The sequence below is a fragment of the Ricinus communis genome, chromosome 3 (assembly GCF_019578655.1).
Source record: "Ricinus communis isolate WT05 ecotype wild-type chromosome 3, ASM1957865v1, whole genome shotgun sequence".
Taxonomy (NCBI): domain Eukaryota; kingdom Viridiplantae; phylum Streptophyta; class Magnoliopsida; order Malpighiales; family Euphorbiaceae; genus Ricinus; species Ricinus communis.
Genome location: NC_063258.1, coordinates 15283236 through 15299490, shown reverse-complemented (window position 1 = coordinate 15299490; position 16255 = coordinate 15283236). Strand labels below are relative to the sequence as shown.

General features: G+C 36.4%; 1 non-coding gene across 1 annotated transcript; it reads right to left on the bottom strand.

Moving 5' to 3' along the window:
• Positions 1-5110: 5110 nt before the first annotated feature.
• Positions 5111-5216, bottom strand: LOC125369624. Its single transcript, XR_007215301.1, has one exon. It is a non-coding gene; the product is annotated as a small nucleolar RNA R71 (small nucleolar RNA).
• Positions 5217-16255: the final 11039 nt, after the last annotated feature.

The following is a 16255-nucleotide window of genomic DNA, read 5'->3' as shown; positions in this document are numbered from 1 at the left end:
CATGAAATATTCAAGAAACCATATGCCTCGCAAGGAATCACTCTATGCACTAACTATTTAAAAGGTAGTCATCAATCTCTCAACGCAATTGTATTCAACCTACTTACCATAGGCTTGCTCATAAATCCCATCTCCGCTACTTCAAACAATCAAATATCATAATTCAAGGGTCTTTACAAGGGTTGTAATGGGGCTTAGGTTTAGGTGTGGAAACTTTGGGAGTCTGTAAATAATTTCTGAACTCTTGCACTGCCTCCCCCACAATTTAGCTCAAAAAGGACTAAATGCCAAACAAAAGTAATTAAATTCACTATAGTTCCAAAGTCTCTAAAACAAGATGCTCAAAAGGTGAAGAATGAATGAATAGTCAATAAAGTACTATTTATTCTGTTTTTTCTTTTTCTTTTTTTTCTTTTTGAAGAAGATATAATAATTTTTTTTTTGGATTGAAGGGAGCATCTAAACAAGATTTTTGAGGGACTTAGTAAATTCAATAAAACCGGCATTTCATCCAACAACTCAATGAACACATTGCAAAATTTTCAGAAATAGGGTAGAGATCAAAAAGGGAAAGACTTAACAAGGTGTGATGATAAAGCAAAGTGGTAAAATGAAGAAAATGGATAGATCCAAACTTGGCTAACAAATGGAAAATATTTACAGGTTGGATTTTGGCTATATTGTGAATCCTAAGTGCCCTTATCATTTCATAACATTTTATTGTTCATATGACCTTAACAAGTATTATCTAGCAAGTTTTAGAAATAAGAAGAATGTAATGCACACTCAAATAAAAAGAAAGGAGCATTTATGATGTATGCTTAATTAGGTTCAAAAACTCACAATTTAAATGTGTATATTTGCACAAGGTGTCCAAATACCATCAATCAAATCATCATTTAATCAATTCATACACAAAACACAAAAACTAATCAAATTCAAATTACCAACTTAAAGAATGGTCAAGCAACACTGGTTTAACCTATCCATTATAATAAACTAAAAACTGCCCAATAATATGCCAAAAGCAACAAACAACAAGGAGGAAAAATCTCATGCTCATAATCATAACTATCAATCTTTTGAAGATAAACAAAAAGCTAATAAACATCCTAAGTATCCTAAATTATATACATCATTAATAATACAATAAATGACAATTGGAAAGCATAAGAAAAAGAAAGGAAAGCCAAAACAACGGCTTACCCACCCCACACTTGTAGGATACATTGTCCATAGTGTATAAAAGAGTTGGGAAGCAACAAATTAAGTACTAAAAAAGAAAAAGAGATATTGCCCTACTCATCTTGCTGGGCTGGTGGCTAAGGTGGTGCTGTTGGAGGGGGTGTATTATCATCAGCTGGAGTTGGGAAGAATTCATTGAAATGAGCAAAGTCAAAATCATTTGTCCTACTCTTTTGCAAGGCTACCTCTATCCTGTCTCCCTAGGCCAACTACCTATATAGGAGATCCAGAATCTGCCTCTATATAGCATCAAAATGTTGGAACTACGCTCGAACCTCCTACTCAAACTTGTCGAACCTATCTATGTGTTGTTGCTACATGTCAGTGATTTGATAAAATCCCGCAATCAACTCCTCAATCTGCACACTAGACGGTCGAGGCTCTGATGAGGATGAAGGTTGGGAGGAGCCAAGAATATCTGTAGATCTGGGGTGCTCCCCCTGCTCCTCCCGAGCTTCCCGAGCTATTGACCGAATAAGTCTGTATTTTGGCCCCAAGAGCCATGTCCATTTGGTGATCATCCTCATATGCTGCACAGTAGATAGGCTAACAAGGGTCATCTCGCCTACGAGCGTTAACTCATCCAATAAATCTTTATCTAGTAGCTCCATCCTCCTAGCAATCCTGGTCACATAAGGTCCGAAACATATCCAAGTCTTCTTTTGGTCCCTAGTGACAGCCTTGCACTGCTTCGCTAACATATATCCTATGTTCACCCTCATTTTCTGATGCAGCGCCCATAAGTAGAATACGTCATGCTGCACGACCACTCCAATAAATTCCTCTCATCCTGTCAATGTATATGCAAGCAGGCAGTGAAGACAGAGTAAGCTATTAGAGAGGCCGGATGCCTTACACTTGCTCGGGTAGTAAGGCTTGTCCCCCTCAGAGATGGTCTTCTAGGCTTTGTCAAAAGAAACTCCTGGATTGTATAAGGAGCCTTTGAAACGATCTAGCTCTTTAGTCGCCTGATCATAGAGGCCAAGTGCAACACCAAATTAGGGAATACTCGTCATGTAAGTCTACCCTCCCAACCAAAATGAGATGGCTTCTGGCTGCAACCAATCTTATCTGAATTTGAAGGAAGAAGGTAGATGAAAACTCAAGCGTGAGCTCCCTGTAAGTAGGCTCCACAATGCCGAAGAAGGCCTCAAAGGGTGGAGACTGAAGTATCTCTCGAACCTCAGTGGCTAGGCCGACTGTCTTCAATGCCTGCCGGTCTATGTCGTGCGGGAGCTGTGGGTGGAGATGGGCGAATTAGATCTGAATGCCTTCTCTTGCACATATCCACCTTCTTGAGTGTCTCACACCGCTCAGCCATGCTACCTGCATGAAAATTCATCAAACTATTGCCAAAATTGTATTCATTGCACTAAAGAAACAATTATTCTAATAATAACAATACAACATTAATTTAACATGTTTTCGGCACACTTGCATTAGCTAATTCCAATTCAGTAGCATAACAGAAGAACAAGAATTTGAGCAAAATAATAGAATTAACAGAGTCAGAAAAAATAAGAACAAAATCAATAATTTCATAAACAATGGAATAAATTAGGGAAAAGAGTAAAATAGCATACCACAATAAAAGAAATCCATAATATCCACAATAGTAACTAATAAACTAAAATAAATTATAACAGCAATTCAACATTAAAGGAAAAATAAGAAATTGAGCAACATAATAGAATTGACTAAGACATTAAAAATAGAAAATAAAATAAAAAATTTCAAGAAAATGAACTGATATGCATAATTTTACACATATTTGCTGACATATTATTATGAATTTTCTTAGCATTAATTATGTTTTTATTCCAAGATCACCTGTGTTTTGTGTCCTTTCGTGTTTTAGGAGATTTTATAGGTCCATCATTAGTGCCTTAGCAATTTTAGATCAATAAGGGCAAAAATGAATGGAATCATAAGCTTTTTGACCTTGGGTTGACTTCTGGGAAGTCAATACGGCCTGTGTTGGAGCCTGTGCAGAAATTCTAGGCCGTGTAGCTTAAACACTTTGAAGCAGCAAGTTTTCTAAAGGTACCACACCCTAGAGAACGGCCATGCTCGATTCAGTTCATTCTGTCAATTGGAGTCCAACATGGCCCGTGTTGGGGAACATAGGCTGGAACACGCCCGTATTTATGCAATGAATAAAAGGAACGAGCCAAAAAGAGAAAAGAGAGTTTCGGATCGACGATTTTGATTTTTGATCTTCCATTGTAATTTTGCTAGATATGTTGTCAGGCATTTTAGGGGGCTTCCAGGAAACTAATTCCACCTTGGAATTTCAGATTTGTGATCTGGATTATGGATTGAAGATTGAGGAGGAGTTTTGCAGCAAATCAAGAAGCAATTCTAGAGATGAACTATAGCGTAGATCAAGGCTCTGAGCTATTCATCCAATTCTAGGAAACGGGAGTATATGTTTCAATTTCGTTGTTCTTTTGTTGTAATTAAATTCCTATTTGCTTTAGACATGAACATGTGTAGCTAAATTGGTTGAACCATTAGGGTTCTTTGCTATGTTGGCTTTGTACTGAATTGTTGAGATTGTTTGAGTTTCCTTCCTTGTATTCTTTTTGCAATTAATAATATAAATCTAGTTTTCGTAACATTGATTGTATTGATTACTATTCATAGAATTCTTTTAGCAATTGAGAAATTGTAATCGAGTTTAGAAATTTAATTGCAAAAACAGGTTAATTTTCACTTACAGGTAAGGTTAATTAATTTGCCGGATTAAGAATTACCAAAGCTTAATAGAGGTGGATTAAAACTTAGGGCTTACATAATAATCAATCATTAGGAAGAGATTCTAACTTTAGGTTCTTAGGTTTACAAATTCGGTTGTCTCGAGAGGGAAATGAATTCAGTTTAAAATCCTTCCACGGGTAGCATAATCAGACTTAATAATCTATTATCTTTTGTTTGATATCCAGCTAGTCTAGGTCCTCTTTGGGTATGCTGTCTTATCTTGATTATTCTCTTTGCTCATTCATTCTCACATTACACTTAGAATTTAGTGTTTAGTAAATCTAGAAACCTCTGTTATTAATTTTAGACTAGATAACAAGGAATGAAGTAGTAACTCTAGGATTTCACTTTTCCGAGGGATGCTGCATCAATAGGTTCATTGCCTTAGTTGTAATTGCATAATCATATGCGCATAAAGTTTTTGGTGCCATTGCCGAGGAATCTTTATTCGAAAACTAGAGTGAAATTCTCTATTTGTTACTTTAGCCATATTTCTTTTCTATTTTTGTCATTTACTTTTTATTCATTTATTTGTTTAGTTTGTTGTAGCCTTGTTCATTTCAAGTAGTTTATGATCAGAAGTTCTAACCCTGCACCAATAGACCCTTTGCCCGAACTAAAGAAATCCCTCAGGCAGCTGAGGAAGCGATTAGACGTGGAGGAGGAGCAGATTGAGATTCCTGTCCATACACTAGTAGACATAGGAGACGGCAATAAAAACGTTGTCGAAGCAAACAGGACGATGTACGAGTTTGCTAGACCTTCCTTGGAGAGGATGCACACTGGGATATATTGAGGCCACTTGTTACAGTGAACAATTTCAAAATTAAGCCAAATGTCATTCAGATGCTGCAGGAGAGTGTACTGTTTGGGGGCTTGTCTAGTGAAGATCCTAATGCCCACATCGCGAATTTCTTGGAGATTTATGATACTTTCAAGATAAATGGGACTAGCGATGATGCCATTCGGCTTAGGCTGTTCCCATTTTCCTTGAGCGATAGAGCAAAGAGATAGGTACAGTCCCTACCAGCTAACACTATCACCACTTGGAGTTCTTTGGCTGAGAAATTTCTTTATAAGTACTTTCCTCCTGCTAAGACTACAAAGATGCATAATAATATTTCTTCTTTTGTACAGTTTGATGATGAGAGCATGTATAATGCGTGGGAGAGGTACAAGGACTTGCTGAGATGTTGCCCACACCACGGTTTGCCATTATGGATGCAAGTGCAGACTTTTTATAGTGGCTTGAACTCAGCCACGAGGCAGATGGTAGATGCAGCTGCAGGTGGGGCCATCAACAGTAAGACGCTAGAGCAGGCCGAAAATTTAATTGAGAAGATGGCCATGAACACATATTAATCACAATCTTATAGGAGTAGGCCAGTGATAGGCTATTTCTATAGCTACAATCTAAGGTAGTGAACCTATCGATGCAGACTAACACTAACAGCGAGTATCAAGGTCGTATTCTCGGAAAAGGGTGATCCTAGAACTACTGCAGTGTCTTATAATATCTAACCCTAATAAGATCGATGAAGTTACTATTCTATGATTAAATGCAAGCAAAGTGATTAACTAAGTGTCAAACAGTCTGAAAGGATTTCGTGAAACAATCAAAGGAAAAAGCAAACCTAAGGGGACCTATGCTAGTTGGATTTTAGTGAAGGTAAAGATTATATTGATTACCAATTGCGATTACCCGTGAGCGGATTCCAAATTGAATTTGATTTTCCTCTTGAGAATATCGAATCCCTAAACCTAAGAACCTAAACGATGGAATCTCTTCCTAACGATTGATTTTAGGTTAGCCTTAAGATTAAATCCACCACTATCAAGAGTTGTTAATTCTTAATCCAGCTAGTCAATTACCCTTATCTATAAGTGACCATTAACCAGTTCTTGCTATTCAAATTTCCAATTGCCAAATGAACTTCTCAATTACATAAAGCAATCTAAACACCACAACTCACAACATCTCATGAATAATATGATTTCTCATTAATAATGAAAGCAAGAAGAAACAAGCATTGATTACCAAAGCCTCATAAACATTAAAAGCAATCCAACAAATAGGAACCCCAATGGGTTCAATAATTCCAGCTACTCATGCTAATAAGCAACACAAAGTGAGGAACAAATACAGAAAAGCGATTTGAAAGCATGTACACCCTTCTTCTTCAAGTCAGATGAAAAGCCCTAAATTCTCAAATCTGAATGATGAATCCTAGATTGCCTCTTAAATGCCTCTAGATCCACTCTTGATCTTCAGTGTGATGTTTAAACCAATTTAATCCTTCCTTCAATAGGCGAAATAGTCTCTTAAAGTCGAATATTGAAGTTTGGAAAGGATGGTTTATGCATGTATGTGTGAAATCAAGTCAGAAAATCGACCCCTAGCAAATAATTCACATTTTCCTATATAAATGTCTCAACAGGTCGTGGTCAAGCCCTTGTTGATCAGCACGGCCATGGTCAAGCCCGTGCTGATCAGCACGAGTGGAGTCCAAGCCGTGCTGGACCTCCGAGTCCCGCAAATTAGGGCTTCTTCTTGGTCGTGCCCTCACCGGTGCTAAGCCACCATGGGCAGTGATGGAGGCCATGGTGGCTTCAGAAACCGTGCCAAAATGGCACTCTTGAGGGTCAAGTGTTGATGGTTCAACACGGCTAGAGTCTAGGCCGTGCTCAACCTTGAAATGGTAGCCGTTGCTCAATTTTGATGGATTCTGGTCTGTATTTGCACATATTTCCCTCAACTATTGATAATGTCCATCGATAATTACTTGAAACATGAAAGGAATCAAAACAAAGGTGATTGTGGAATAAAACAAGATAACTATGCACAAAAGTGGAAGTAATTGGGCATATAAACATGTATAAAATGATGCACATCAAATCACCCCACACTTAAGCTTTTGCTTGTCCTCAAGCTATCAATAACTCAATACATATACAAGCAACAATCACCCCTCAAAATCCATGCTATAGTTCACAACTTAACCTTATTCAACATATAAAGAATGAAACTCGAGTAGCTAAATAAATCATACACTTTCAAAGAAGAACTATAGTAATATCATCTCGAAATACAACTTTTATAACAACTCAGCATTAAAGTCCAGGAACCATTGCCTCACAGGAATCTCTCAAATCACTCATAGTGTTTACAGGTAGACAAGAAAATTCCCTCAATGAAGCTGCACAAAACCTGTTTACCATAAGCTCGCTTATAAATCTCATATTCGCTACTGCGAATAAATGAATACCAAAATCAAAGGGTCTTTACAAGGATTGAAATGTGGCTAAGGTAAAGGTAAGAATATTTGGATAGAAGTGTAAAGTATACTGAAAAATCATATAATTATTTAGAATGAATGCTTCATGAGTTGAATGCCAAAACAACAAAAATACTCACTAAGCGTTATTTGAAGTAAAGAATGCTCACAATAATTAAATCCAAAAGAGCTAAGAGCTAAGAAATAAGTTAGAATCTTTTTCTTTTTCTTTTTCTTTTTCTTTTTCTTCTTTATTTTTATTTTTATTTTTTTTAGCCTATCTACATTGATGTGCATAGTTTTACACATATTTGCTTGCATATTATTGCGTATGGTCTTAGAAATTATTGTGCTTTTATTCCCATATCACCCGTGTTTTGTGTTCGTTTGCATTTCAGGAACATTAATAGGACCTTCATCGGTGTTTAAGCAATTATAGATCAATACGTGCGGAAACGGATGAGAATTCATCAAGATCGGACAAGAGCCCGCAGTGCATACATTCAACACGGCCTAGGTCAAGACCGTGCTGATCACCACGGCCTGGACTCTGGCCGTGCTCAACCATTGGCTTTTGATCCTTGAAATTGGCACTTTGGGCACAGTTTTTGTAGCCACCACGGCCTCCAGCACGGCCCATGGTGGCCAACATGGGGAGCAACACGGCCTATGGTGGCCAACACCGGGGGCAACACGAAAAATGTTTATATGATATTAAAATAATAATTGAGAGTCTTAGAGGAAGAGTTAATATGAATTAGAGAGGGGATGATCTTCTAATGCATTAGAACTAGCATTTACATGAATATTTGGAATATGCATGAAATGTGAATTGATGAATGTGTTGACAGGTACTCAAAGGCCTGGAAAGGAAGTTGTGGAGAAAGGAGGTTCTTATATGCTAAAGGAATAAGTATAATTTGAGTAAGTAAATAGTTAATATTTGCTATATCCATATATTTAATCAAATGTTCTACGAATGGTTGTGTTTGCTTAATATTATGTTGTGTTTGAATGAATGAGATGGAAATGATTGCTGTTGAGTGGAACAATTGTTATTGCCTGAATATGATATAAGTGAAATGATTGAATTGTGATGTTAAGTGCATATGTGCATGTGAATGGTGGATTCCCCTGTGAAAAAAAATATATATATATATAAAGCCTTGGGAGGCTAAAGCCTAGAGAGGCTATAAAAGTGTATAATGTGAGGATGAGGCGAGGCGTACCACGTGTGCGATGGGTGAGGATGAGGCGAAGCACATTAAAGGGGATCCACAAGCCGTGAGAACTAACCATAATTGTTGAATTGTATTTCTTCTATGATGGTTGTACTGAATTGAGTAGAATGGTATGAATTTATACCTAAACTATGAATCATGGTAAGTTATGTGATTGGGTGGAAATTGTATTAAGTGTATGTGATATAGATTATGTTGATTATTTATTTACCGAAATGGAGGCTCACCCTCTCCAAAATTTTTCTTTTTAGGTTTGTAAATAGTAGTGCATCCGTTGGTTGTATCCGAAGTCTAGCTTTTAGCAGTTCTGTCAAGTTGGGCCAGTTTTGTGGAGTCTCCTCCTGATGCATTTTGTATGTAGTTATGTGATGTATATAGAAGTGTGCCTTGTAAGGCATAAGAAGATGTTTTGAATACTTGTTAAATGATATTTAAGTATAATCATATATTTATATGTTAATAACCTTGTGTCTTGATTCTTAACAATCTGCATATTGACCTATCTACATGTAGTATATAGTCTACGACGCTTGTATGTTTTCTGGCTAATGTCTATTGGTTAGCATGTAATGGGGGTGTTACATTTTAGTGGTATCAGAGCAGGGATTAGATTCATTGGGAGTAGATTCATGTTGCACATCATTAAGCATATGACATATGTTCTTTGAACTTGACTGAGTATTTGCATTTCATATATATAGATGGAGAGATAAGGAGAACACGCAACTGGCCCAGATAAGTCATTAGAGTCTGTGCATGGTCATGAAAATGCATCTGAACATGATCAACATGATGAGCATGAGCTACATTCTGAAAATGCTGCACAATCGAATGTACAAAATGTTATGGAACAGTTTATGGATTTTCTGATGCAACGGGTAGCTCGACAACAAGCACCGGCACCTCAGACTCAACAACAAGAGGCTGTGATAGATAAGAATTATGAAAGGGTTAGGAAACAAGGTGCTAATGTTTTTCAGGGTACTACTGATCCTGCTGAGGCTGAAGAATGGTTACGAAATACAGAAAGGGTGTTGGACAGATTTAATTGCACATTAGAACAAAGGCTTCTATATGCAGTGTCTTTAATAGAAAAAGATGCACTTGATTGGTGGGAAATAGTTTTAAGAAGCAAAGATCGACCAATCACTTTGACTTGGAATGATTTCTTGAGAGAATTTGCTGAGAAGTATACTCCAGAAATTTATAGAGACAGAAAGAAGCTTGAATTTCTTCAGTTGAAACAAAATGATATGTCAGTTGCAGAGTACGAAGTTCAATTTGTGAGATTATCTAAGTATGCACCAGAAGAAATAGCCACTGAAGAACTGAAAAGGAAGAAATTTGAGATGGGTTTGAGGCTTGACATTCGTGAGAAAATGGCAGTGAAACCTCAGAATTACACTGCCTCAATTGAAGCTGCTTTGAGAGCTGAAGAAACATCATTTGAAAGGAATACTATGGAAGCTAAAAAGAAGAAGATCATTGGTACTTATAGTAATCCTCCAAGACAAACTAGTATTTCTTCGTTCAGAGGCTCTAATTCACAAAGGAGTAGTTATCGTGGACGAGGGTTTGGTCAGTCTAGTAGATCCTCCACAGTACCTTATAGTAGAGGTGGATACAATTCATCCAGACTTGAGGGAGGACCAGTTTCAGCCAATAGAGGGTTTGCTCCTGTTTGTCCTACGTGCAATAGGAGACATACTAGAGAATGTTGGGGACCTAGACCAGTAGTATGTTTTACTTGTAGTAGGCCAGGACATTATTCTAGAGATTGTCCTATGAGAAGAAATAATGCTGGAGAATCTTATACAGTGGGTCAGAGTAGTGTTGGTGAAAATATTCCAGTTGGTTCAGGCAGAGGCAGAGGAAAAGGTGGCAGAGGAGGTTTAACTATTTCAGCAACACCATCAGAACAGATTGGTCAACCACAAGCACAAGCTAGAGTATTTGCTACTACTAGAAATGAAGCATTTGTAGCACCTGAAATTGTTACTGGTATACTTTCTATTCATGATTCTGATGCACATGTTCTTATTGATCCTGGATCCACATGTTCATTCATATCACATGATTTTGCATCGCATGTTCATGCTAATATAGAGGCATTAGGTTATGATATATATGTATCTATGCCTCGGGGGTATTATCACAGTAAATACGATAGTGAGATCATGTCCTGTAGTAGTAGATAGTGTCAAACTACATGCAAATTTGGTTGTTATTAATCTTAGAGAGTTTGATGTTATTTTGGGGATGGATTGGTTGTCAAGAAATCATGCTATTGTTGATTATAAAACGAAGGAAGTGGCTATGGAAATACAAGGAGAAATGAAAATAGTAATGGTGGGTGAAAGGAAGACAATTCCTAATTGTTTGATTTCAGCAGTGATCAAGTGTCGATTAATTAAAATGGATGTGAAGCATATCTAATTAGTTTTATAGATACTACTAAGGTCAGTCCAGGGGTATTAGACATTTCAGTGGTCAGAGAATTTCCTAACATATTCTTAGATGATTTGCCTGGTTTGCCACCAAATCGAGAGGTTGATTTTGAGATTGACATCATCCCTAGTACTGCACCTATTTCCATTGCACCATACAGAATGGCTCCATTAGAATTGAAAGAATTAAAGAAGCAATTAGAAGAGTTACTTGATAAAGGTTTCATCAGGCCAAGTACTTCACCTTGGGGAGCACCAGCCCGTTTGTGAAGAAAAAGGATGGTAGTATGCGATTATGTATTGATTATAGGCAATTGAATAGGATTACAGTGAAGAATAAATATCCATTGCCGAGAATTTATGATTTGCTTGATCAGTTAAAAGGTGTAACTGTGTTCTCTAAAATTGATTTAAGATCAGTTATTGGCAACTCCGGGTTGAAGAGAAATCTATTGCCAAGACAAAGATTCGGAACAAGGTATGGGCACTATGAATTTATTGTGATGCCATTTGGTTTAACAAATGCTCCTGCTGCTTTTATGTCACTGATGAACAAGACTTTCTAGCCATATTTAGATCACTTTGTTATTGTGTTCATTGATGATATTCTGATTTACTCTAGAAGCCCAGAAGAGCATGAACAACACTTGAGAATTGTTTTATGATTTTGAGGAAAACAGTTGTATGCAAAATTCAACAAATGCGAGTTTTGGATGGAGGAAATTGCATTCTTAGGGCATATTATTTCTAAACATGGAGTGCAACCAGATTCATCAAAGATTAAAGCAATTATTGAATGGGAACCGCTTCTAGAAATGTTTCCCAAGTTCAAGTTTTCTTGGGTTACTGGCTATTATAGAAGATTAATAAAAGATTTTTCGGTTATTGCTAAGCCTCTAACAGCTTTGTTAAAGAAGAATGTGCCATTCCAAAGATTGGACGGAGTTATGTGATCAAAATTTTCAAGAGTTGAAGAAAAGGCTTACTACTACACCGATACTCGCATTGCCATCCCGAAATGGAGGTTATGTTGTATATACCGATGCTTCTAGGCAAGGACTTGGATGTGTCTTAATGCAGCATGGGAAGGTTATAGCTTATGCTTCCAAGACAATTACGACCTCATGAGCTGAATTATCCTACGCATGATCTTGAATTAGCAGCTATTGTACATGCATTGAAGATATGGCGACATTATTTATACGGGGAGACATTTCAGATATTTACTGATCATAAGAGTTTGAAATATATCCCTACGCAAAAAGAGTTGAATCTGAGACAACGAAGATGGATTGAGCTTCTGAAGGATTATGATTGCACTATTGATTATCATCCTGGAAAAGCAAATGTTGTTGCTGATGCTTTAAGTAGGAAGTCAGTGGAAAATTTTTCAAGTATGATTTGTTACAATGTGGAATATTTAGTTGCACTTAGAGCTATGGATGTGAAGTTTTATGTTTATGACGATGATCTGTTAGCCACATTACAAGTAAAGCCTTTGATTAGAGATAAAATTAAAGACACACAGTGTGAAGATTCTTATTTGTAAAGGATGAAGGGTAGAGTACAAGAAGGAAAGAATACACAATTTGTGTTGAAAGATGATGGTGTGTTATTGAATAGAAATCGTGTATGTGTACCTGATGTAGAGGATTTGAGAAAGGAAATCATGCATGAAGTGCACTATGCACCTTATGCAATGCATCCTGGAAGTACCAAAATGTACAAAAATTTGAAGCCTTATTATTGGTGGCCGACAATGAAGAAGGATGTGGCAGAATTTGTGAGTAAGTGTTTGACATGTCAGCAAGTGAAAGGAGAGCACCAGGCACCTGCAGGTAAACTTCATTCTTTATCTATACCTGTGTGGAAGTGGGATAAGATTACTATGGATTTTGTTATGGGATTGCCGCGTACATTTAACAAGCATGATGCTATTTGGGTAATTGTTGATCGACTTACTAAATGTGCTCATTTCTTACTTGTGAAGCAAACAGATTCACTTGATAAACTTGCTGAATTGTATATTTCTGAGATTGTTAGATTGCATGGTGTGCCAATATCTATTGTATCAGATAGGGATCCCAGATTTACTTCTCGTTTCTGGGAGAGTTTGCAGAAAGCATATGGTACTAAGCTTCATTTCAATACAGCTTTTCATTCTCAAACAGATAGGCAATCAGAAAGAACTATTCAGACATTAGAAGATATGATGAGGGCTTGCACACTTGAGTTCAAGGGTAACTGGGATGATTACATACCACAGATGAAATTTGCGTATAACAACAGTTTTCATTCTAGTATCGGTATGGCTCCTTATGAAGCTTTGTATGGGAGGAAATGTAGAAGTCCAGTATGCTGGGATGTTGAAGGTTTAAGACAGCTTGGAGGTCCAAAATTGGTACAAGAAATAGTGGATAAAATAGAGATAGTTAAAAGGAATTTGAAAGTAGCACAGGACAGACAAAAGAGTTATGCTGATTTGCATCGAAGGGAAATGGAATATATTGTGGGTGATAAAGTTTTCTTGCGGGTATCACCATGGAAAGGAATATTAAGGTTTGGTAAACAAGGGAAATTGAGTCCGAGGTATGTAGGACCTTATGAAATTATTGAAAGAGTTGGACCATTGGCTTATAGGTTAGCATTACCTACAGAGTTGTCTTCTATTCATGATGTTTTTCACGTTTCTATGTTGAGGCGATATAGATCAGATCCTAGTCATATCATTCCAGAGCCAGAGATAGAAATCACATAAAAGTTGACATATGTGGAAGGACCGATAGAAATTCTTGATCGAAGGGTTAAGAAATTGAGAAATAAAGACATTCCTATGGTCAAAATTAAGTGGAGTCATCATTCACCAAGAGAAGCAACTTGGGAAGTAAAAGAGCATATGAGACAGAAGTATCCGCATCTATTCCATTGTAATGTTGGTGAGTTGTTAAAATTTCGGGGACGAAATTTCTTAAGGAAGGGAGAGTTGTAACGCCTGCATTTTCTCATCATCCATGTTATGTGCATTTACATTTAATCATTGGGCATATGATGGTATATCAATAATATTTTTTTTTATGAGAACAGATATATATTAATTATAAGTAGAGAATAAGAAGCATGATATTAGATTATTAATTTAGATAAGTTGATTAAGTACTTGGGTTATGTGTATTAAGCCTTAAGACTTAATTGAACCAATAGTTGAAGGTTGGGTAAATAGATTGGACTTAAAAGATACAATTAAAAGTTAGTACCTATATATGATTAGTAAGAATTAATTTAGGATGATAAAACTAGTTTAAGTAGGTGGTGGCATTGAGAGATGAATCTTTGAAATTGGAACCATGAGCAAGCTCATTTTACCTCTTCATTTCTCTAAAATTCGTACATGGCCAAAAAACACAAAATTTGGAATAAGAGAGAGGAGTGGAATACCTAGAAAAACTTAAGATTAAGATAGGATTTTGCCAACTATTGAAGGAGCCAAGCTAAAGCTAAAGGATTTAAGCATATTAGCAACCCAAAAGCTGAAATTGGTAAGTTGTTACTTGAGTGTTATTAATTTGTCATTAGGGTTCTTGATTACAAATTGGAAAAACTTCATTTGATGCTCTCATTGATTAATTAAAGGTCTGATTATCATGAATTAGTAGAGTATTGAATGATTGCATAGAGATTAAGGTTGATTTAAGTTTAAGTATGTCAAGATAGAAAACTGTCAAAATTCCAGCAACCTTGATGTTCTGTATTTTAGGCATAACATGGGTTATATGAGTCCAAATTAAGCTTAATTGGTGTCTATGGAAATTTTGAAGAGCCCTCTATAACTTTGTAGTTTTGTGATTTCGCTATTTTTTTCCGTTTTGGTTGCTTAAATTGAGCAAACAGATTGCCGGGTACGCTTTCAGTACAACTAGCCGTATGACCCTTGCTCAGTAATTTGAAGATAATTAAATCTATAGAAGTCGGAATTGAGTAATTCTTTTTGGAGATAGCATAGACGGATATGTATATTTAATATGAGATTTTTGTATTAAGCCAATTTTGCCCAGCAATAAATATACCTTGGTACTAAATTCTGTCTAGAAAACAGAGATGTTGGAGATTAGTTTTTTGCAATTTATTTGATGTTAATTTAAGTTAAATTGGTATTTAACTAGATGAAAAATGTATATATGATATTAAAACAATAATTGAGAGTCTTAGAGGAAGAGTTAATATGAATTAGAGAGGGGATGATCTTGTAATGCATTAGAACTAGCATTTACATGAATATTTGGAATATGCATGAAATGTGAATTGATGAATGTGTTGACAGGTACTCAAAGGCCTGGAAAGGAAGTTGTGGAGAAAGGAGGTTCTTATATGCTAAAGGAATAAGTATATTTTGAGTAAGTAAATAGTTAATATTTGCTATATCCATATATTTAATCAAATGCTCTACGAATGGTTGTGTTTGCTTAATATTGTGTTGTGTTTGAATGAATGAGATGGAAATGATTGGTGTTGAGTGGAACAATTGTTATTGCTTGAATATGATATAAGTAAAATGATTGAATTGTGATGTTAAGTGCATATGTGCATGTGAATGGTGGATTCCCCTGTGAAAAAAAATATATATATAAAGCCTTGGGAGGCTAAAGCCTAGAGAGGCTATAAAAGTGTATAATGTGAGGATGAGGCGGAGCAGCTTACGTGTGCGATGGGTGAGGATGAGGCGGAGCAGCACATTAAAGGGGATCCACAAGCCGTGAGAACTAACCATAATTGTTGAATTGTATTTCTTCTATGATGGTTGTACTGAATTGAGTAGAATGGTATGAATTTATACCTAAACTATGAATCATGGTAAGTTATGTGATTGGGTGGAAATTGTATTAAGTGTATGTGATATAGATTATATTGATTTTTTATTTACTGAGCTGGAGGCTCATCCCTCTCCAAAATTTTTCTTTTCAGGTTTGTAAATAGTAGTGCATCCGTTGGTTGTATCCGAAGTCTAGCTTTTAGCGATTACATCGAGTTGGGCCAGTTTGTGGAGTCTCCTCGATGCATTTTGTATGCAGTTATGTGATGTATATAGAAGTGTGCCTTGTAAGGCATAAGAAGATGTTTTGAATAGTTGTTAAATGATGTTTAAGTATAATCATATGTTTATATGTTAATAACCTTGTGTCTTGATTCTTAACAATCTGCATATTGACCTATCTACATGTAGTATATAGTCTATGACGCTTGTATATTTTCTGGCTAATGTCTATTGGTTAGCATGTAATGGGGGTGTTAC